Genomic DNA, 21689 nt, shown 5'->3' on the forward strand with positions numbered 1-21689 from the left:
TGAAACTGACAACGATTGTTCTGATTCATGGTTTAGGAGAAGTAGCTGATTAATCCCATGTCAGCAGTCTCGACCCTATGTGGCAAATGGAATCTGCAGAAGGCCTGCTCAGCACTATATCAGGGGGCAGCGTACGGCTTTCCCCAGCTCTTCAGTGCAACGTACATTTTGGGCTGCTTAGATCAGGAATGATTGCATTTTCCCCTTCCCTCCAACCGTCCCTGCGAGTCAAACTCGGTGATTTGGGGCCGGTTAGATTACTTCTGAGCAGAAATATGTCCGCATCGCTTGTTAACAACCAAACTGTTTGATCTACCCTAGAGGAAGAATTTGTGTTTTGGCCAATACAGGCACTTACGGATTCTTTGAATAATTGTTTAAAACAAAAGGGATCGTCACATAACAGAAACTGTGAAAAATCTCACTGCCTTCTTCATATTTTCAAACTCTTATATTACTCTCCCATTTAGAGATAGGAATTCTCTCCCCCTTTTAATATTTATTTTGCAGTTGGTAATTCCTGTAAAACCTCTAGTGGAAAGCAGCCCCTCTCAGAACTGTGCTTGCTCTGATACTATTTTAATTTTAAAGGATTACCCCGGAGGTGGAAACCTTTTTTAATTCCAATTATACAGGAAGAAAATTGTTGCCCTTTTTGGCTCGGGATACCAGTCCCTCCCGCCCCCAACGTGGAAAAGGGCATGACGTTGCAGAGTGCATCTTTTATAAATTGCAGCGCCTGCTTGTGTTGCGTTTCCCTGGAATTGACGGCCCAGGAGAGGAAAACCGAATGTTCTGTGCATGTTTAAAATGTAGCATCCATGCTGAATTGCAGTAGTAAGTCTTAAAGAGGGCAGCACTCCGCAACAGCTGGGAAATGCTACCTTGAGATGTGCAAACTTCAGGTGTAAGGTGCTGTATTGAGTGGTCACAGAGAAAGGTGTGGATTTCATTACTGTAAGCCATGCACAACTAGTAAAAGCCCAAAATGGTACAGAGTGTAACTAGATAAAGCTGAAATCTGCGGAAATCTTCTCATGTAAACTGCATAATAGCACTTCAAATGGCCCCTTTCTGTCATCCACTGTAACTATCAGGCTCCCATTTCTGCTGCAGTCAGGTGAACTGTCAAAGAGCTATTTCGGTTGGCTGCATAGAATTCTGAGGTAAGACAAATCTGGACAATTTTCTCCTTGGACAATAAATGGTTCCTTTTGGCGGCTTTCGATTTTCCTAAACAATTTTGATAAAGAATTGATGAGGGCTTTGTCTTTTAGTGCATCTCCCCACCCATCAAAAAAAATAAATAAAGGGGATTTTATTTTGATAGAAACCTTTCCAATGAATGGGCAGCATGTTTCATTGATGAACACTGGCATTTCTGAATTTGGGCAAGACTTTTTTTTTTTAAATCCTTCATTTAGGTCCAAGAATGGTATAGGGCTGCATGCATTATCCTGGGGTGTATTCAGACATTCTCTTAAAAACCGGGGCAAGCAGAGATGCTCTGCAAATAAAGGAATGGAATTTATAGAGCAGAAAACAAGAGAATCACACAATCTACAAGTCAGAATTAATAAAGTCCCTAAAACACTCCATGTTTTTAGCATGGCTGTTTAATATACTACATGCTCAGAAGAACACACCATTTTGATGTGAAAGACTACATCTTCAGATAAGCCCAGTCTCATACATAAAAAAAAAAATGTATAAATGAGCTTTCTTCAGAGACAATAAGTGCTCAGCCCATAGTCTGGTGAGAAATGGTAACACTGGGAAAAATACATATTGGGATTTGATTGTGCCACTCAGAGAAGCCACCTGCATTTGGATGGCTTCTAAGAAGTAGTTTGTAGGGCTCCCCCATTTGTTTTGATTGTAAAAATTAAAAAGGCATTTGGAAATGTTTACCCTCCTTCCATCTATTCTTCCTGTATGCTGCTGGCAAGAGGAAGCGCTGTCTCTGTCTCTGTCTCTCTCTCATTCTTTCCTCCCAGTAAGATGGCAAAGCAATGTTATTTTTCCTCTTTACCTGTTATAGCGCAGCTTTGCATGAGGAAACTTCCAGACATGTCCGCTTCGTTTAAGCATGTGTGATTATTAAAAACTGCATGCGCCTCAAGACTCTCAAAACACCTTGCCAGTAAAACAGTAAATTAAGCCACTAGCATCAGGCAAGCATCTTCTGGTGAATCTCCTCATTAGCAGCCAAGTATTTGGGGAGCTTTGGCTCTTCGAGCCTTTCCACTTGGTAAATTTAAAGTAGGACATGCTTTATGTTTCAAGTGTAAGCGTGTTATGGTAGACACGGAGGGAAGCCATTCGTTTTGAGCCTTTTTAGGAGAAAAGTAATGTTCAATGGAATTTTCTGGCAAACAACAGCTTTATTTACGAGGTTTCACATAGCACATTTCTTGTCAAAATAGGATATAATTTTGCATTTTGAAGCATTGTGATCACATTCATCAAAAATAAAAGCTAAGCAGAATACAAATTGCATATCCCTCAATCAGAGAGATTTTTGTTTCTAAATGTCTGGAATACATTATTGGAGCAGAGTCTTCTGGTGTCTTTACTAATCTGAGGGTTCTGTCTTGCGTTTCCCCCCCTCTGTTGAGAAAGACAGCATGTAGCATCTCTGAAGAAGAAGCCCGATGCTGCTCAGAGGGTAGGGTTTGGGGAATGCTGTGTCCAAGCATATTTGTTCCTTTCTGTGTTGGGTTCGTAGGCAGGAGAATATAATTCATTTCTGCATATCTGTGAGCTTGGACAAATCAAGGTGACAATCCATGGTTAGCTCTGTCAGGGCCTTTGTCCCGCTGCTGCTGCGAATCGAAATACAATGGAAGCAAAGTGGAATACAGAACAGTCCAGCTGCCTTGTTGTGTGACAGCACAGTCCCACTATTACAGTGTGTCAACTCCTGTTTGTGGACCCGGTAGCCAATCCATATGATGACAATGCAAATTGTGTGAAAACTCTTCTATAAGATAACAAATCATGTCAAAAGGACCGGGAGGCGGGGGCGGGTGGAATGGAAACTTGTCTGGGGAAAATAATGACCCGTAAAAGGTTATATGTTTTGGGTAGGATGATCACACTGAGATGCAGGGCCCATTTTGCAACCCTGGCAGGCACCTGAGAAAGATGCAGGTAGGTTCTCCCCTTCCATCCCTTTCCCTCCCCCCCACCCCGCCCAGCCTGACTCCATCAGAGTGGCTGCTCTTTGCAGGGTGTGCAGTTGATGTTCCTTTTAAGGCTGTTTATATTTCATTTAAGTGTGCAATTAATCACCTTTACTGTGTCGCAGCGACTGGCATCAGGAGTGTGACTTAATTAAATTTGAAATTATTGTACAGTAAATACAGGCTCCCAAGTAGTCCACCCAAATTAAATGCTGCGGTCTATTTCTTACCCGGGGTGTTTCCAATTTAGGTGCTCACCTAAAAGGCTACATTGGATGGACCCAAATCCAAAATCCTTTTGCAAAATTTTCAGTATTTGACTCTAGCGCCGAGCTAGTCTAGCTGGCTGCCCATGTGTTCCGTGCACAAGCTCGGTTATCTCCTTATACACTATATAAATACACGTGCAATCTATATTTATTACATTCCATTTAATATTGATGTGATTATATGCCTAATGTTCTTTAAGCACCATTTTTCTCCAATAATTTTTCTCTTCTGTCATGTCAGCCCCTGAGCTGCTTAAAAAGTCTTTCCTCCATTTTGTTTCAGTCTGGTAATCAAGCAATTAGGTCACAAAATGGAGGAATGCTGCTTTGCCATATATATATCTATATTTATATATGGATGTCTACACATATGCTGTTTGTTGCGGGGGTGGCTACCTGTGTGAAAGAGCAGACCGAACAGCTTGCTGTTGATCTAGTTAAATCGGACGCTGAAGGATGTTCCCGGGATGTCAAATAAATGGCTGTTGCTTAAGGGAATCCTTCAAAGATTGAGACCTTTATGGTGTTATCACCAGAGAATTACGGGACACGCAATACCTGCCCCTCTCTGAACTCGGGGCCTCACGGAGCAAATGTGGAAATCTCTCTAAATTGTTTGTTCAAAAATTTCAAGAATTGCCAGGCAAAAAAGCTTAGGGCAAGCCCAACTTTAAACACAGCTAACTTCATTTTTGAACAAAATGTTTATGTGCTGTGTGTTACAACCTTCCTCAGACAATTCACAACATGTCTAGCAAGGTATCAGACCAGAAATACAGTCACACTCCTATCATATATATAATACAGCCTTTGAATACTGGAAAATTTGTCATCCGTTAAGTGCGGCTCAGGACTTCTGTGTGAGAAGCACAAGCGTCTTTTTTTTTTTTTATGCAGTGCTGCCATGTCTGCACTTTTTGAAATTGCATATTTATCAGCCTATGAATTATTTATAAAGCTGAAAAGGTGGGGGAGAAGATGAGGAAGAAGAGCACAAAAACAGATGCTTCAGAGTGGGGGCTGGGGGGAGCAGGGGATACCTTTCTTACTAGGAATGGCAATCCTCCTCAGGTCTGCATCCTGATGGTTCTGCCTAGAGATAGATGTCTGGCCGTCTGATTTCTGAATTCCTTTGTTTGTTTGTTTACTTTTCCAAAAATGAAAAGGGAAAATGCCGTAGCCGGTTAAGGAGCGAGAGATTGTGCTGCGGAGATGAGCCAAGCATTTCCTTGCCTTATACAGTGGAAGGTATTTAATAAATATTAATCCTGTGACTGCCAGGCTGCAGTATTATCAAGCGGAGCTGACAGATTGAGGATTAATGAAATGTTTCATAAATTAGAAATGAAACAACGATCAGCAGATCGTCCAAAATACGGATCAGCCGTGGACCAGTTTGGAGCTTTAGACCAGTCCAGTATCCCGGTAGCCCCTCCTTTCTGTCAGACCTCCCGCCAGTAAACCCGCCCTTGATGAAGATGACAGACACAGCTTCTAATTTCAAAAAAAAAAGCCAGGAAAAAAATTGGTCTTTGATTTGTGACTGCGTACCTGATCATCCCGCCAAAATAAAATACCCGCAAAAGTGACTCTGAGGAGCTAGAAAACAAGCAACAAAGAGGGGTCCTTTCTTGGTTTAGGGCTGCCTGGTGTCAGAGAGTGCCGAATCAATCCCGAGGCATGAGGGCCGAGAGGGCCCAAGGCCGGCAGAGGCAACGAGAGGAGTTGTGGAGCGAGAGGAAGAGATGGTAGGTGTCTGGGACCTTGCCGAAAACTCCCTTCCTGCTCCCCTGACACTATGAGTTCTCCAAGAAAGGCGTCAGGCATGGAGTGATGATGCCAAATTACAATATAATAATGATACCTGTCGGTGTTTAAAGCCGACTGAGTGTCCCACATAAATTATGCATCTCAAGGGCTGTGCTTGCATAAAGTAGGAGGAATTAAATAGTAGTTGATAAGATTTTCTAGTTGAGGGTAAAACAGGCCAAGAAAGAAAAAACACACTGTACCTTGTGCTCAAATGCCTCATCTTCCTGGTTTTGGGAATCCTGATTTTAGTTTCAGCAGGTTAAAGGTGAAAGAAAATATTTATTTTTTTTATTTCTTTCTCTGATTCCGCAGAAGTGCCTCTGAATGTATTAACCCCATTTTGGGCACGGCTGAACCCCTCACCTGAGGTGCCATTTTCCCACAAATCCCTGTGAGGTTCGGTATGAGACCGGGCTACCGGAGTGTATGAAAATGTTTAGTCTAATCACTCCCTAATGACAGCGACTTATGTCCTTAGTGCAGTCGATTTGTTTCCTGGGTTTTAAAAGTAGATTATTTCCATGGTGCAGGCTTAGTGCGTAAGCCGTTGAGAAACCCCAAGCACTGCACTTCAGCCTGAGTTTGGGACGTTCGCCAGGGGTAATCTGATTAAAAGGGCATTTTTTACAACACTGTACTGCTTTGAAAATTCTGTGCAGCCAGATAGAGCTGGGGGCCAGAAAGATTGCTTTTTCAAGGCTAACAAGTTGGCCCGAGCGAAATTCAAAGCCCCGATAATTCTCCCTAGCCGAACCGCAGGAAGGAAAAAAAAAACCAAAAAACAAAGCATCTCCAGTAGCCCGGTGGTGACGGCCCCTCCACCAGTGAGTCATGATCTGTTTAATGCAGCTTTGGGCTTGTTTGTTCTGCCTTTCATCACTGGCGGTGACGACAGAGGTGCAGGCTGCAGCAGCCCGGCTCCATCAAAACGAATGGCCACGAATGCTGGCTCTGGTTCTCTCGAGGCAGCTGAGGCCCGACACTTTCATACTAGTGCCTGGGAGAAAAATCTTCACTCAGGAGCAGCTTGATAGCTGGCCCCGGAGAGGGGCTCACCTGAGAAGTCCGGCAGCTGGACGTTACGCAGAGATCATTTCCCTCTTTAAAACCCCCAGGCGCCTTCTAAAAGAAACATGGCGACTTTGCATCCATCACGGGGCATCGCTTACGGTAGCGGGCCCTTTCTCAGACGGCCCTGGGGTTGGCGACTGGCCAAGGGAAGCTCACTCTTCTCCCCGATTCAAACTTTTCCCTCCATCTTGGAATCGTGCCGCATGACTGCCCATAAGCAGGCTTGGGGACCTATGTTTGTGCGCGATCCCTACCTTGCGGGAGTCATTGTACTCAGCCAGTCCTTAGGTCCTCTGCTATGACAGAATCTCACTGTCATCATGGGCAGGTAAAACGCAGGCTGTCTTCTTCAAAACCAGCTTTTCCCAAACAGCAATGTATTTTTCAGAGACAGATTCTCTTTTGACTTTAAATTGGTCCAAAGGATAGCCCTGATCTGGAAAAAAAAAAGGTAAAGAATAAAATGAAATCAAAGGGTTTTCATGACCCCCTCAATTCTTAAAAAAACCCAACAAAACATAGATAGTATGAGCAGGGCATCCAAGATTGTAATCATTTCATTCCACAATTGTAGATCGTAAGCGTCTTGTGGGTAGGGATTGCACATACCGATTCTGTTGTATTGTACTCTCCAAAGAGCGCAGTACAATGCTCTGCACACAGTAAGGCTCAATAAATGCCACCAATTGATTGATTGGTCAATTACCACTATTTCCTGAAAGGAAAGGGTTTTAGTTAAAACATGATTCTTCAGTTATTATTTCAGAATATTCTGTATACTGCATTCAGTTCCTAAAAGTAGTTGATGTTCTGTTCTTGTTTGGCTCTGTGATCAATTATTATTATTATTAATAATTAGGCAGTTATTAGAGCCTAATAATAATAATGATGGTACCTGTTAAGCGCTTACTATCTGCCAAGCACTGTTCTAAGCGCTAGGATAGATACAAGATTATCAGGTTGTCCCACGTGAGGCTCACAGTAATCCCCATTTTACAGATGAGGTAACTGAGGCACAGAGAAGTTAACCGAAGCCCAAAGTCACACAGCTGACAAGTGGAGGAGCTGGGATTAGAACCCACAACCTCGGATTCCCAAGCCTGTGCTCTTTCCACTAAGTCAAGCTGCTTCCCATGAGGGACAGGGACTATGTCCAACTCAATTATCTTGTATCCACCCCAGAGGTTAGTAGAGTACCTGGCACATACGAAGCTCTTAAATACCATTATGGGCAGGGATTGGGTCTGCTAATTCTGTTTTATCCTCCCAAGTGCTTGGTACAGTGCTCTGCACATAGGAAGCATTCAATAAGTACCACCAATTGATTACAAAAAGCAGTCCCTGTGTGCCAGAGAAACCTGAGGTTTATTATTATTGTCCTCAAACCAGAGGACAGAGGAAAAAAAAAGCAGGCAATCCTTTCCAGAGGCAACATGAATAGGGACCCCACAACAAATACGTTCTTTTCCCTTCACCGAATGGTTTGCTTCCTAACCTCTTACTGCCTCCATTTTCAGGATAGTGTGTACCTGTGAGCACATGCCACCTAGGTTTCAGTTCAGACCTACAATACTAGGAAAGAGACCGCCCTAGGACAGCCTGCATGGATCCTTTACCTGGATTGTGCGATGCAGAAACCAGCATTGGTGGAATTTCTGAGTACCTTGGGAAATAAATGAAAACCCATTGCCGGCCCTCGCTCCCACCCACTGATGGTGGTGATCCACCCAGGCTGGGTATCACAGTATTAAAGCCGGCTTAAGTTACTGGTATATACCTGAAATGTATTTGTTAGAAGCAGGATGGCCTAGTGGATAGAGCTTGGGGCTGGGAGTCAGAAAGACCTGGGTTCTCATCCCAGCTCTGATGCCGGTCTGCTGTGTAACTCTGGGCAAGCCAGTTAACTTCTCTGTGCCTCAGTGATCTCATCTGTAAAATAGGGATTGCTACTGTGAGCCCCATGTGGGACAGGGACTGTATTCAACCTGATTAGCTTGTATCTTCTCCAGCATTTAGTATAGTGCCCAGGACACAGTAAGGCCTTAACAAATAGCATAAAAATATCTGTATCAGGCCATCTTGGTTTTACAGGATAAAAGATTTCCAATGCCAGAAGCAGCATAACTTTTGTGGGTGGGGGTGGCGATGGGGAATGAGAGGACCAGAGGGACAAAGAGGAGAGAATAAATTTTAGTGGTGAGGACTGAGAAGGCGCAAGAGGAGTCCATTTTACCCCTTATATCTACCTTGATGGGAAATAGTAGTAATAATTATAACATCTGTGGTATTTAAGTGCTTACTATGTGTTAAATACTGTTTTAAGTGCTAGGATAGATACAAGTTAATCCGGTGAGACACAGTCCCTGTCCCACACGGGGCTCAATGTCTAAGTAAGAGGGAGTAGTATTACTGAATAACCCAGGGTGTTCTGAAGGAATTTCTGGTAAGCCACTGGGCTGCCCTACTCTACCAATCGTACTTGTGAGGTCCAGAAGGCAAGGGGCTTACTGCTGATACTGCACTACTTGTTTACCCATTTTTTTTCCATGGCTGAGGGAGCTTTCATTATTCCTCTAAGACTTTGGGATTTTGTACCACTCAAATGAAGGTTTCATGTTACAGAGATGCCCTGTTTTTGAGGAGGTGGAGGGTGGGGGAGGGAGAGGGATCGAGGGAGAGAGAGAGAGAGACTATTTTTTAAAAAGGGGAGATGATAGTTTTCTTGATAATCAAGGATACCTGTGAACCTGTGTGGTGTTTTAGAAGCACAGACGGACAAGCTGTTCTTCTCACCCCAGTAAAATGTCTCTGATCCCATAAGACACGCTAGCCCTCTCCCTGCAAAGAAAAAAAAGAACGAAAAAAATGACACTACAGCAGGATCAGCTGCTCGCTCTGTTTCTTCTTTAAAAAACTGGGATTGTTGCTATTTAACATAAAGCCCTGTGACCTTACTAGTGTGGCTGCTTTGAAACCCCGAGCTATTTAATGATGCAAATTACAAACAGAGGGAAAACATCAGAAGAATCTGTCTGGAAATTAGCTTGTTTGACTGAAAATTAGCCAGCTTAATCGAACTTGCTGGACCCAGATTTTCTCTGCAGCAGCCTGGCTGGGTGCTTTGAACCAGATGCATGATCTTCCAGTTCAGTGGAACCCTGGAAAGGGGCAGAATGAGGGAACAAATGTTAGCTTATTTACATGGGGTGAAGAACCAAATATTCAACTGGATTTCTCGGGGTGGGCCTTACAGTTTTCTCAAAGCCCCGTTTTAGCCCGTCATAAAAGGTCATCATAGCACAATAGAGCTAACTGCAATATAGGCTTCCAGGCCCTAGGAAATAGGCTGAGTATAATTGTCCTTTCAATGCTGAATGCCAAGAGGATCTGTGAAACTCACAAATGCTCCGGATCCATAGCCACTATTACCATTGACACGGAAGGAAATATGCCCTAATGGATCGAGGTCGCCGTATGGTTCTAAAACGTGACTCAGTTAATGTGGAGAATTTTCCTGGAAGCACCATATTGTTTACTTCCAAGACAATTTGGACAAAGCCTGGTTTAACCTTATCTGGGTCTCAACATAATTACAAAGGTCACAAAACTATGACCCAGAGTTGCTAACAATTTTCAGGCCATGATGCTGTGTAAAAGTGTCAGAAAATGGGACAGTTTTCTGCTAGAGGAATAAAGAGGTTCTTGAACAATGTTCAGAAGTAGTTTTTTATGAACTCAGAGGAAAAAAAATGTTTTAAAAGGCCCGGGCAGTAAAAAAAACGACTAGCTGTATTTAGTTACTTCAGGATCTCATATATATATTTTGTACTCATTCAGCTAAATAAGGCCAAGATACACACATTTTCATTTTTTTTCCTCTTGCCGGAGTCAGGTTAACCTAGCAATTGTCTAGTCATACATCCTAATAATGGAACACCCACCTTCAGCCAATTCTGAGGTTACAGAACATGTGAGGCAGGAAGGTAGTCTATTACATTCTGTACCTCATGTCAGTATGAAAGATCACCTAAGAAAAACATGAAACTGCGTTATAATTTATTACATTCTAACTCCCCCCAACCCCTCCCAAAAAATGTTGTGAGCTTGTCTGGTCCTTCAACATTTTAGCGCAGCACAACTTAGGAAAATAGATGCCATAAAGAAGGAAACTAATCTAATCTTTAACTTCAATTTTGTTATCACAATAAAAAAATAATTCTAATGACTTGGGGAAGGGGGAGATTCATTAAAGGGATGCTAACATTAGGAATGTCTCTTTCGTTTCTCCGGTTTTACCAAATAAAAGATATTGATTATTTGCTATTTATATACACTTCAAATTGAATGAAGAAATCTGGTGACCATTTCTAAATTTTACGTAGTAGAATACTAGCAATTCAACAGAGGTCTAGTTGGGTTAAAAGTAAGCAACAGTATTTCAGTTCTACAAGGGTGGAAGGGACACCCAGCTAATAATAGTTTCTACAGCCATTTGACTATATCCGAGAGCAGAACAATAAGGAAGAAGAATAATTATTAAAACATTTGTATATATGTTCTCAGATTCACCTTATTGGGCTATTGGTATTCAAGAGAGGACACTGCAATAGTGGATCGAGATTGACTCAACTGAATTACTATAGTGCACAAGTCATATGGTATTGGACAATTTTTACGAGTACATTTTCTCAAAGCAAAAAAAGTCTTCTTGGTGAGTTTGCTTTCCTAGAACTTTTTGATGAAAATGTACAGTGATTACTAATCAAGTCTGAACAAAATCAAGTAGGACTGAATTTTGCAGCCGAAATAGAAAGTTATAATTTTTTTAGGATTTAAAGTCTTTCACGTGGGTTATATAGCTTGCTTTTCCCCAAATATTTTTAAAGTGCTCATGGTTGACCTTAAGGTACAGCATTACTGAATTTAAGGTTCAAACTAATAAGTCTTGTAAAACTTGATTGCGTAAACTCTTTCTAGATCATCAAATTTGGTCACCAGGAAAAACAAACTAATATCATCAGTATCATCAGAGGGAAAACATATCGCTTCTGAGATGCACATAGCAGCTCAACCCCTATTTCAAAATAAAGATAGCAAACAAAATCACCCACTCACTCTGTTGGCATTGGCGCTGCCAGTCCTGATCAATATATTTGCTCCGATCGAAAGCTGACTCTGACCGTGTTTTGTTCTCTTGCAAATATGATAAAGACCCAAGATATTGATTCGAGCGCTGTGACTGACGATCACAGCCTGCCCCTGTGAGAAAAACACGATCATTCAGCCTGCCTCTGTGAGAAAAACAGGAGGCAAAGTTCCTGCAAGTTCCCCGCTCAGCGACAACCGGCTGAAACGCTTCCTTTCTAATCAGACAGTCGAGCCCTGGAACTCAATGCAGAGCCCCATTCTCTGAATTAAACCCACCCTAAGCTGGGTGGGTCACTCTCCCAAGTTTTAGGAGCCCGGAGCACTGGTTACGAGCAAAACGTTTTGACAGAGCAGCCTCAACAATACCTGGGGAGTCCATAAACAAAAAAGCCAGGCGCTTCATAAACAGAACAGTAAAGGTGCAGTTATCCTCTCACGAGAGGGTATGCGGCTCCTTTTTGGCCTGCCGTACTTCACCGTCCGATCTGTTTCCGTTCACATGATTCTTCATCATTCTTGTTTAACTGGTCTAGGCTCCTTCATACAGATCAGGCGGCCGAACCCTCTGGTAAATATGATTTGACAAGGACAGGGAGAACTTGGCTCGGTTTCTAAATGATTTCAAAAGTTAGATGGGCTTAGAGGGAGGGTTGATTACTGACATATTTTCTGCCACTGAACCTGTCAAAAAATAAATAAATTTGTTTTGGGGAGTTGCGAAAGATTCAGCCTATGAACGAAAGTCAGAAATGGTTCGTGAATTTGGCATGAGAAAGATCCCACTGAACACGAAATCCTAAGAGATGATCATAGGAATATGTTTACTTCCACACCGATGTCTGCAGCCCTCTTTTCCTACACAATTGTCGGGGAGGAAGATGTAAAGAAATTTCGGGAATTCTCAGAAGCACTGGTGGAATTGTTCCCTTCCTCCCTAAATGATGATGCCAGATTGTGGGGGCTGGGGAAAGGAGAGTAGTTCCCATCCACCACCATGATGTAATTAATTCTCCCCTCGACCAGGCTCAAAGGTGCCAGCGTTTTTGCACCTCTGGGGAAGTATCAGGGGGTCTGCGTCCAGCAGCACACACTAGCGTTGATAACAAATGACTCCAAAAGTAGAATCCACTGTGTTCACTTCACGCTGAACCAGCTGCCCCTGCACAACGAGTCTCTGGCCAGTGCTTAACGAGCACATTTCCCTTCATCTTTTCTATAATAGTATCGATTTAGAGTCATTAGAACAGTTGTTCTAATTTAAAATATTTGGGATTTTTGGGGGGCACACAAATTATAGTGATGGTCACCACTCTTCACCCAGACCTACTGGAAATTCAGGGTGGGATCTTTGCCACCTCTTGGGGCAAACCCTACTGTAGTACGTCTTGTTCGAGCTATGGGCGGTTGGTTGTCCCAGTGGTGGAATGAAGGCCGGTTTGGGTTTCCAATCAATGTGCACCATGTGAAATCAGTAAATGCTAGGATTCCAAATGACTTTATCTGTAGGTAATATTAATGCATCTCTTCTTACCTTATAAGGAAAAGAGAGACAGGAGTCAGAAAGGTAAAGGCTAAACTTTTAGAGGTGTCAAAAAAAACCAGACAGTATAATATTAGTGGCCAGATTCCTTGTTATCTGGAAGAAAACCTCTAAATGTCACTGAATCTTTTCCCCTCCCATCTGTCTCTCCTCACTACCTACACTGTATTGGTTCATTTCACCAAACTGTATTTTGCAAATTCCAAACTCACGTGGATCTTCGGGTTGCTCGGGAAAAATGTGAATTGTCTGGCTCCCTCACTTCCTCTTCCCTGAGAGTAACCCTGGCAGACCACCCTCTCCAGGAATACCCACGTCTTCCTGGTGTTGGGGATTGTCATAAGGCCGTGACAGAATGCAATTTGAAGTTATAGTGACTTCCCCAGACGTCTTCCTTTTGTGGTGGGAAATGGTTCTGGTAACTCCCCTGGAATAGAATTCCTCTTTCCCGCCTGTCTTGCCGTCCCATCCCGGCTCGGGAACTCGACTAGAGAGTCCCAGAAGGCCTGGGCTGAGCGGGAGGCTGTAGAGCTACAGATAAATAGAAAGCGTCTTCCAAAGAAGCCACCACCAATGATGAAGTTCACCTATGAGGGCTTGTGTGGCTGAAAAGGCCATTGTGGGACCCACCGTCCCAGCCACTGTTTGCGAACACGAGGCTATCCCTGGCAGCGTTGTCATGCTTAATGTCCGCAGTGCCCAGTGCTTTTTTTCTCTTTCGCCTCCTCATCTCCCATTCCTTAAAAATGAACAATTTACAGGGACTTCCTGGCGGCAGCCCGTTTCTCCCTCTGGTCTCGCCGGGAGCTGAGGTACTAAGTGAGCGTCGAATCACAGCCTCCTCCTCTTGGGCCTCTCCTGAGCTAGACAGAAACCAGATTCGAGCCCCGTAAAGATTCTCCCATGGCTCCACTCAGGTGGTGACGGGCACACGGGGAAGGGATTTAGGGTTGCAATCCCGGCACGACCACCCGGGCCCTCCCCCGACCTCACCAGGGGGCATCCGAGTTGACTCTGGGTGTGCCCGTTCCCTGGTGGACGGTCTGGGTAGGCTCTGGGGCGGGCTCCGGAGAGATGACCCCCCGGCAGGGGGGTGGGTTGGGGGAGGGATTTTTTCCCAGCCATTTTCTGTCCCCGCTCCTTCCTCGGGGTCTATCTGCATACCCGCAAGATGTTTCTCGGCCCTCCTGAACAAAAGGACAGCCGTTCCAAACCTCTTTTTCTCCTCCCCCCCACCACACCCCCCGTTCTCTCCGTCGCGTTGGTCGGGCAAAGATCATCATGCTCTGATTTAGTGTTTTCAAATAAGTGTGCCCTCTGGTGCAGCACTCTATTGAGAGACAACACTGCTCAGGCAGGAGAGTTCAGCATGGCCACTAATAAAACACAAGTGCTGCTTTGTCAGGCCACGAGTGATTACTTGAACAAGTGCCAACGAAGAAACCAAACATTAGCGCACAGCGCTTCAGACCCTCAAGACAAAGGGCCAATTGACTTTCCTCATTAGTTTTTGTGCCAAACATGTAAACACAGTTTCCTCTCTATCTTTGATGCTCAAAACATGCCAGCTTGTTAACGTCTTGGGTGGTACTGTGGTTTATGAGGCTATAAAGGCTATTACGCAGGGGGCTTGGTTGAGCCACTGGCTCTGATTGGTCTATCCCGTTTTTGTTTTTTATATAAGGAAGGCAGGGTCTTTGGGACAGTTTGAAAGTTCTCTCGTTGCTTCTTTTAGCACCGGCGAAATGGTTGAGAAAAACTTTATGCTTACCCGCAATATGTGGCTGGGGCGGTGAGGTCTGTTTGAAAGGATATTTCTTCGATGGGTCTTTTCTGCAAAAAGAATCGAGGGTTGATAAAGTGACATGAGTTTAGTTAGCTGTGGGTACAAGTGAGCTGGCATCGGTTGAATGGTCTAAGGAAGTTCGTGGGGGTTTTTTCTGTTGGCCTTTTTTCATCCCCCTCTTCCCATCTTCTCTGCCCTCATTTTCTCCTCTCAAGTCCCTTAAACATTCCACCTTGAAGCAGCTGCCATTCAACTTATTTTACTTTGGGCTTCACCTGTGTCTGTAAACTGGACTGTTCCTTCTGGGCAGGAAGTGCATCTACCAGCTCTGCTGTAGCATAATAATAATGATGGTTTTTGTTAAGCACTTACTATGTGGCAAGCACTGTTCTAAGCGCTGGGGTAGATACAAGGGAATCAGGTTGTCCCACTTGGAGCTCCCAGTCAAAATTCCCATTTTACAGATGAGGCAACTAAGGCCCAGAGAAGTTGTGACCTGCCCAAAATCACACAGCAGACGAGTGGCGGAGCCGGGATTAAAAAATGTTGGTATTTGTTAAGCGCTTCCTATGTGCCGAGCACTGTTCTAAGCGCTGGGGGAGATACAGGGTCAGCGGGTTGTCCCACGTGGGGCTCACAGTCTTCAGCCCCATTTTACAGATGAGGTCACTTAGGCCCAGAGAAGCGAAGTGACTTGCTCACAGTCACACAGCGGACAGGTGGCGGAGCCGGGATTAGAACCCACGACCTCTGACTCCCAAGCCTGTGCTCTTTCCACCAAGCCATGCTGCTGCCCAAGCCCAAGTGCTTAGTACAGTGCTCTACACACAGTGAGTGCTCAGTAAATGCCACTGATTGATTCCGTCGGTTGCTGCCATGTGGGGTGAAACTGAGGGAGTTTCGGGGGCACCTGGGTTGCCGGCACAGTTCACCTGGAGGGAGGATGAAGTTCTGATAGGGTAAAATCGCTCTGTGCTCCTAACCCCTTTCAGCTGAGCTCTGCAGGCCCACGCACCATCTTGGTCGGGGACTGGGTTGGTGGCGGGCTGTCGGGGCCAGCCCAACCGTTTCGGCAACTTACCTTTCAGCACTTTGCCTTGGTTCTGTCATCTGGGCAGCAGGGTCCAGTCTTCTGCCCTCCTTCCTGCCTCCACAGGTAACGTTAGGAGTCCTTGAAGTCGAAAGGGTGTTTGAAGAAAGAAATATACTATAAGCAATTTAACACCTTGTATAAAAGTCCTACTGGTCACATTATTAAACATCAGTCAGATGGAAAAGTTCCAAAAATGGGCTTGGGACTTGGGTCCATCTCAGCAACCGTCCTGCTGCTACCGTCCCTCTCCTTTTCCGGGTCCCCCCCCCCCCCACCCCCCGCCACCTCCTTCCCCATCATCGAACCGAGCATTTCCAGGAGCCTCTCTGTTTACTTCTTTGCGCTCTGAACATAGTAAGTGCTCAGTAAATACCATCGATTGATTGATTCTCTGTCCCTGGGTTATATATATCATTTTCTTTTCATCGATTTATGCTTGCTAGTCTTCCTCGTTGGATTGCCAGCTTCTCGAGGACAAGAACCTATTCTTATTCTTCTCCTCTTCTGCGTTCGCCTCTCCAAGAGCCTGGTCCCAGCATTTGGCTGAGAGATGGGGGAGGAAAAAAAGAAAAACAAATCGATAGCCCTGGGTCTGGCTGGAAAGCACTGGGTAGGACAGACATCCTCTTCCCCACTGTGGGCCTCGGGAGAGAGTTCCAGGAAAGCCTGCAAGGTGGGGGTGATTCAGTTCTTGCTCTGCTGCAAGTGGGATTTTAAGATGTGAGTCATTCTCATGGCACAAGCATCAGTGATATCTCCTTATCCGTGTTTTGTTGTAAACATCGTTACCGGGACCGGGCCTTCCTTATGCCACCCAGTTGGGCTACTAGGTGCTGTCCTTAGAGCTCCTTGCAGGTTTCTAAGCCTTTTTTGGGATGCCTTGGTGGCATCAATAGTATGAATCTGGGCCAAACTGGAAATGATCAGCCCAGCCAGGGGTCCCTCACAAGGCTAGTGGGATCTGTCATCTTCTAAGCCTCGCTGACAAATGATGAAATAATCTATGACAATATTCATCCACGGGGTCTTTCTCTTATTGGAGGGGGAGAAGAAAGCTTGGGTGATAACAAGGTGACATTTGGCCCATTTTCTAAGTAGAAATAGAGCTTTCCATTTCCATTTAGCTTTCCAACCCCACGAGGACCGACTTTGTTTCATGTGTCGACATCACACCCCCACTGTGCGTGGATATCTCCCCTGGCGATCGGCATGTATGGTTTTGGAACAGCTATAATGAGGCCAACCGGACCCTCGGTGGGATTTTCGCCGTCTCCCATGCTATCTGTCATCGTTGGGGCCTCTGTGCTAATGACGGGAGCCGAGGGCTCTGGTGCTTTAGAGGCAGGTGGTGGGTCACCAGACGGTCACTCTTGCCTTGAGGCAGAGGCGGGGGACCAGAGACTGAGGGCCGATTGCAAATCCGACACCCGAGTGATGTCCCCCTAAAGGGGGGAGCCACCTCAAGCGGAAGGTGGGCCAGAATCCGTCCCGGGGGTGGGGGGATGGGCCAGGGGGATGAATCTCATTAAATTGTCTGGTCTCACACAGTGCCAAGCTCTCTGTTCTAATAACAACAACAATGATTGCAGTATATGTTAAGAGTTTACTATGTGTCAAACACTATATTAAGCACTGCGGTGGTATAAATTAAGCAAGTTAGACAGAGTCCCTGTCCCACATGGGACTCAGAGTCTTAATCCCCATTTTATATATGAGGGAACTAAGGCACAGAGAAGTGAAGTGACTTGCCCAGGGTCACACAGCAGACAAGTGGCGGAGCCAGGATTAGAACCCAAGTCTTTTTGACTCCCAGGCCCATAGTCTATCCACTAGACCTCGGTGCTTCACTGAATCTGGCCAGTCCAAGAGTGACAGCTGTCCATCTTCTGCCGTCCCCTGGGGGGGTGACTGTGCTACCCTATCGAGTGTGGAGATATAGACCGTGCCGGGTGCAGGTTCTAGAAGCCCACCCAGAGGCTCTCTGGTTTAGTGTTGGCAATAGCAAAAACTAGGTGATGGAGGTTGAAGGAAACATGGAGGGGTTGGGCTGATTAGTGGGGAAAAATACAACCTTTGCTCTAAACTTTGGTCACCACCGTGGCAGCTTATCCTAGAAATCTGCAGGGGTCCATTTGAGCCATTTCATTTCATCTTCGTGTTTTATTTCTGAAAGTTCCAAAGTAAATGAACTTCCTTAAAGATACTGCTCTCCAATGCCTGGTTATCTACAACATAAATTCAGCCGATGCATCAAAAATTCAGCGGTCATACAGGGCTAGCCTGAAAGTGCAAGAAAACGGGTGGAGAGAAGTTGACCAGTGAGGAAATAAGTCTGAAAATGAAATGACTTCACAGCTGTTCACCAGCTCATCAGACAGACCCCGCAGAGCTCCACAGAAGCAGGGAGGACAATTCAGAAGTTTTAGTCGCTCTCAAATTAGAGTTCTGCATTTGGATTCTAGCCTGATCACCCCAAAGGCAATACAACCAGCCCCCCTAACAAATTCACCTACTGCTTGGGGACGGGGGGGGAACACCGTTCTTCCCATAGTCTCCTTATCTCCGCCAAATTCTCCCTGGGTTCTAGACCTGGATTCTAATCCTGGCTCCACCACATGTCTGCTGTGTGACCTTGGGCAAATCACTTCAATTATCTGCACCTCATTTACCTCATCTGTAAAATGGGGATCAAGAGTAAGAGCCCCACGTGGGACGGTTTGTATCTAACCCAGTGCTTAGAACACTGCTTGACATGTAGTGTGCGCTTAACAAGTTCCATAATTATTATTATTCTTCCAGAACACCAGGGTTTACAGTCTCACAAAACACTGACATGAAGGAAACTCGCTCGCTGTGGCGCTCACCTGTTTCGACTTGGCACCAGTGGTTTCTGATGATAATACAGCAGGCAAAGGTTCATGCTGTCAGAACAGCAGCCCCCTAATTCTCCAAATAATAATAATGATGGTATTTATTAAGTGCTTTCTAAGTGCCAGGCACTATACTAAGCCCAAAGGCTAAGAGGCGAGGCAGGGCAGAAGGCACATGGCTTCATCTAGCTAAATGTGCTCCACTTTCCCATCAGCCCTCTGCCTTAGCAACAAGACCCAATGGAAAAAGAATGGAGGACCCCCATGGCGGGGCGGCTGGTCCTCCGGCAGCCTCCTCCAGGCCAGGGGCACTGCCAGGGCCCAGCTTGAGCCCTACGGGATGGAACCCTCCTGAAAGTCATGTGGTTGAACCACATCCCACCACTGGCTGCGGGCAAACTAGAGGAGGGACATTTCCTCACTTTAAAGAAGAAGCAAAGGAGGATAATGGCTGTGGAGGAAGAACTTAAGTCTATGAAGTGATTTTTTTTTTCCATGGTATTTGTTATGTGCTTATAACAACAATAATAATAATGTTGGTATTTGTTAAGCGCTTACTATGTGCAGAGCACTGTTCTAAGCGCTGGGGTAGATATAGGGTAATCAGGCTGTCCCACGTGAGGCTCACAGTTAATCCCCATTTTACAGATGAGGTAACTGGGGCACAGAGAAGTTAAGTGACTCGCCCACAGTCACACAGCTGACAAGTGGCAGAGCCGGGATTCGAACCCATGACCTCTGACTCCCAAGCCCGGGCTCTTTCCACTCAGCCACGCTGCACCATACTAAACACTGAGGTAGATGAAAGCTAATCAGGTTGGACACAGTCCATGTCCCACGTGAGGCTCACACTCTTAATCCCCATTTTGCAGATGAGGTAACTGAGACACACAGAAGTTAAGGGACTTACCTAAAGTCACAAGGCAGACAAGCGACAGTCCTGGGACTAGAATCCTGGTCTTTTTGCCTCCCAGGCCCGTGTCCTACCCACTAAGCCATGCTGCTTTCTTAGGGTCATGGGTCCAGCGCTTTCACTTAACTCAAAGAGGTAAGCGCAGCAGTAGATAAACCTTTTTTAAATCAGACTAAACCCACTGAGACTAACTTTTAGATCCTGATGCTCTGAAACTAAAATACCATGCGAGGCAGAGGTGAAGCGACATTACTGAGAGCCACTTGAAAATCTGTGGCCCCCAACTGTAAATAATGTTGGTATTTGTTAAGCGCTTACTCTGTGCAGAGCACTGTTCTAAGCGCTGGGGTAGACACAGGGGAATCAGGTTGTCCCACGTGGGGCTCACAGTCTTCATCCCCATTTTACAGATGAGGTAACTGAGGCACGGAGAAGTTAAGTGACTTGCCCACAGTCACACAGCTGACAAGTGGCAGAGCAGGGATTCGAACCCCTGACCTCTGACACCCAAGCCCGGGCTCTTTCCACTGAGCCACACTGTAAATGCCCCAGTGGCATGCCTACTGATCGGCAGTGTGGCCTAGTGGAAAGGACGTGGACCTGGGAGTCAGAAGGATGTGGGTTCTAATTACTGGTCTGTTGTGTGTAAATTTGGGCAAGTCACTTAACTTCTCTTCTCCGTGCAACAATTACCTGATCTGTAAAAAGGGGTTAAAGACTGTGAACGCTATGGTGAGACGTGGACTGGGTCCAACCCAATTATCTTGAATCTATCCTAGCGCTTAGAAAAGTGCCTGACACGTAGTAAGAGCTTAATAAATACCATAATTGTATTAATTACACATAATTAACAATCAATGTTGCGACAGAATATACATAGTAAATACCATAGCCAAAGGGAACCAGGAGGACTGTATTTCACCCAGGCTCCTCGAGCTGGGTTCGAGTCCTCCTCTTCCGTGGGGCTGTGCAATCGGTCATCCCTGACCCACCCTCTCATTCATTCAGTCGTATTTACTGAGTGCTTACTGTGTGATAAGCACTGTACTAAGTGCTTGGGAGAGTACAATAAACTGACACATTCCCTGCCCGCAACGATGGGGATTTTGAGGTCGCGACTGAGAGGCAAAGTAGTAGCAGCAGCAGCAGCCCCATTTACTGAGCACCACTTGGTGCCAAGCAAGGAGAAACAGCGTGGCTTAGTGGAAAGAGCCCGGGCTTGGGAGTCAGAGGTCATGGGTTCTAATCCCGCTTCTGCCATTTGTCAGTTGTGTGACTTTGGGCAAGTTACTTAACTTCTCTGGGTTTCAGTTCCCTCATCTGTACTTTCCTCAAGGGCAGGAATTGTGTCTACCAACACTACTGTACTCTCACAACCCCTTAATAGAACGCCCAGCACAGAGTACATACTAAATACAATTGATTGATGTTACAGAGAACTGGTTCGCCGCTCATTCAGTTGTATTTATTGAGTGCGTACTGTGTCCAGGGCATTGTACTAAGCACTTGGGAAAGTACAATGCAGCAATAAAGAGGGACAATCCCTGTCCGCTAAAGGTATTCGTTAAATGCTTCCTATATTCCAAGCACTGCGCCAGAGCTGGGGTTCTAACAAGATAATCAGATCGGACAACCGCAGTCTAAGGAGGAGGGAAAACAGGTAGTCGATCCTTATTTTGCAAATGAAGAAACTGAGGCACAGAGAAGTTTGACTCGCCCCAGGTCATATAACGGGCAAATGAGGGAGGTGGGATTAGAAGCCAGATCTCCTACCTCCCAGAGGCCTGGATTCTTTCCACTCGGCCACGCTGCTTCTCAGATGAATCGAAAGGCCCCTTCGAGGGGTGGCCGAGGAGAGAATATGTGTTGAGGTAAAGGGTCAGGATGAGGACCGGAGACCTGACCCGGAGAAGGGAGGCAGGAGAGTCAGCGAGCAGCTCCGTGCTGTGTGCTGGTGTCTCCCCGTCTCTCCCCACTTACCCTCTTATCCGCTGGGCCCAAT

The 21689-nt window shown here is 45.5% G+C and overlaps 2 long non-coding RNA genes across 5 annotated transcripts; both read right to left on the reverse strand.

The window, feature by feature from the left end:
• Nucleotides 1–2364: 2364 nt before the first annotated feature.
• Nucleotides 2365–6976, reverse strand: LOC120638532. Of its 3 annotated transcripts, none has more exons than XR_005660228.1 (3): nt 6947–6976; nt 6592–6773; nt 2365–2822 (listed from the first exon to the last, which is right to left on the reverse strand). It is a non-coding gene; the product is annotated as an uncharacterized LOC120638532 (long non-coding RNA). The 3 variants fall into 3 exon arrangements; XR_005660230.1 differs by having other exon boundaries at nt 2365–2825; XR_005660229.1 differs by lacking the exon at nt 2365–2822 and adding an exon at nt 3172–5505.
• Nucleotides 6977–7016: 40 nt separating this feature from the next.
• LOC120638501 lies at nt 7017–15978 on the reverse strand. Of its 2 annotated transcripts, XR_005660194.1 has the most exons (7): nt 15893–15978; nt 14797–14858; nt 11453–11596; nt 10279–10364; nt 9293–9495; nt 9077–9175; nt 7017–7052 (listed from the first exon to the last, which is right to left on the reverse strand). It is a non-coding gene; the product is annotated as an uncharacterized LOC120638501 (long non-coding RNA). The 2 variants fall into 2 exon arrangements; XR_005660195.1 differs by lacking the exon at nt 9293–9495.
• Between the last annotated feature and the right edge of the window lie 5711 nt (nt 15979–21689).

The sequence above is a fragment of the Ornithorhynchus anatinus genome, chromosome 7, assembly GCF_004115215.2.
Source record: "Ornithorhynchus anatinus isolate Pmale09 chromosome 7, mOrnAna1.pri.v4, whole genome shotgun sequence".
Lineage (NCBI taxonomy): Eukaryota > Metazoa > Chordata > Mammalia > Monotremata > Ornithorhynchidae > Ornithorhynchus > Ornithorhynchus anatinus.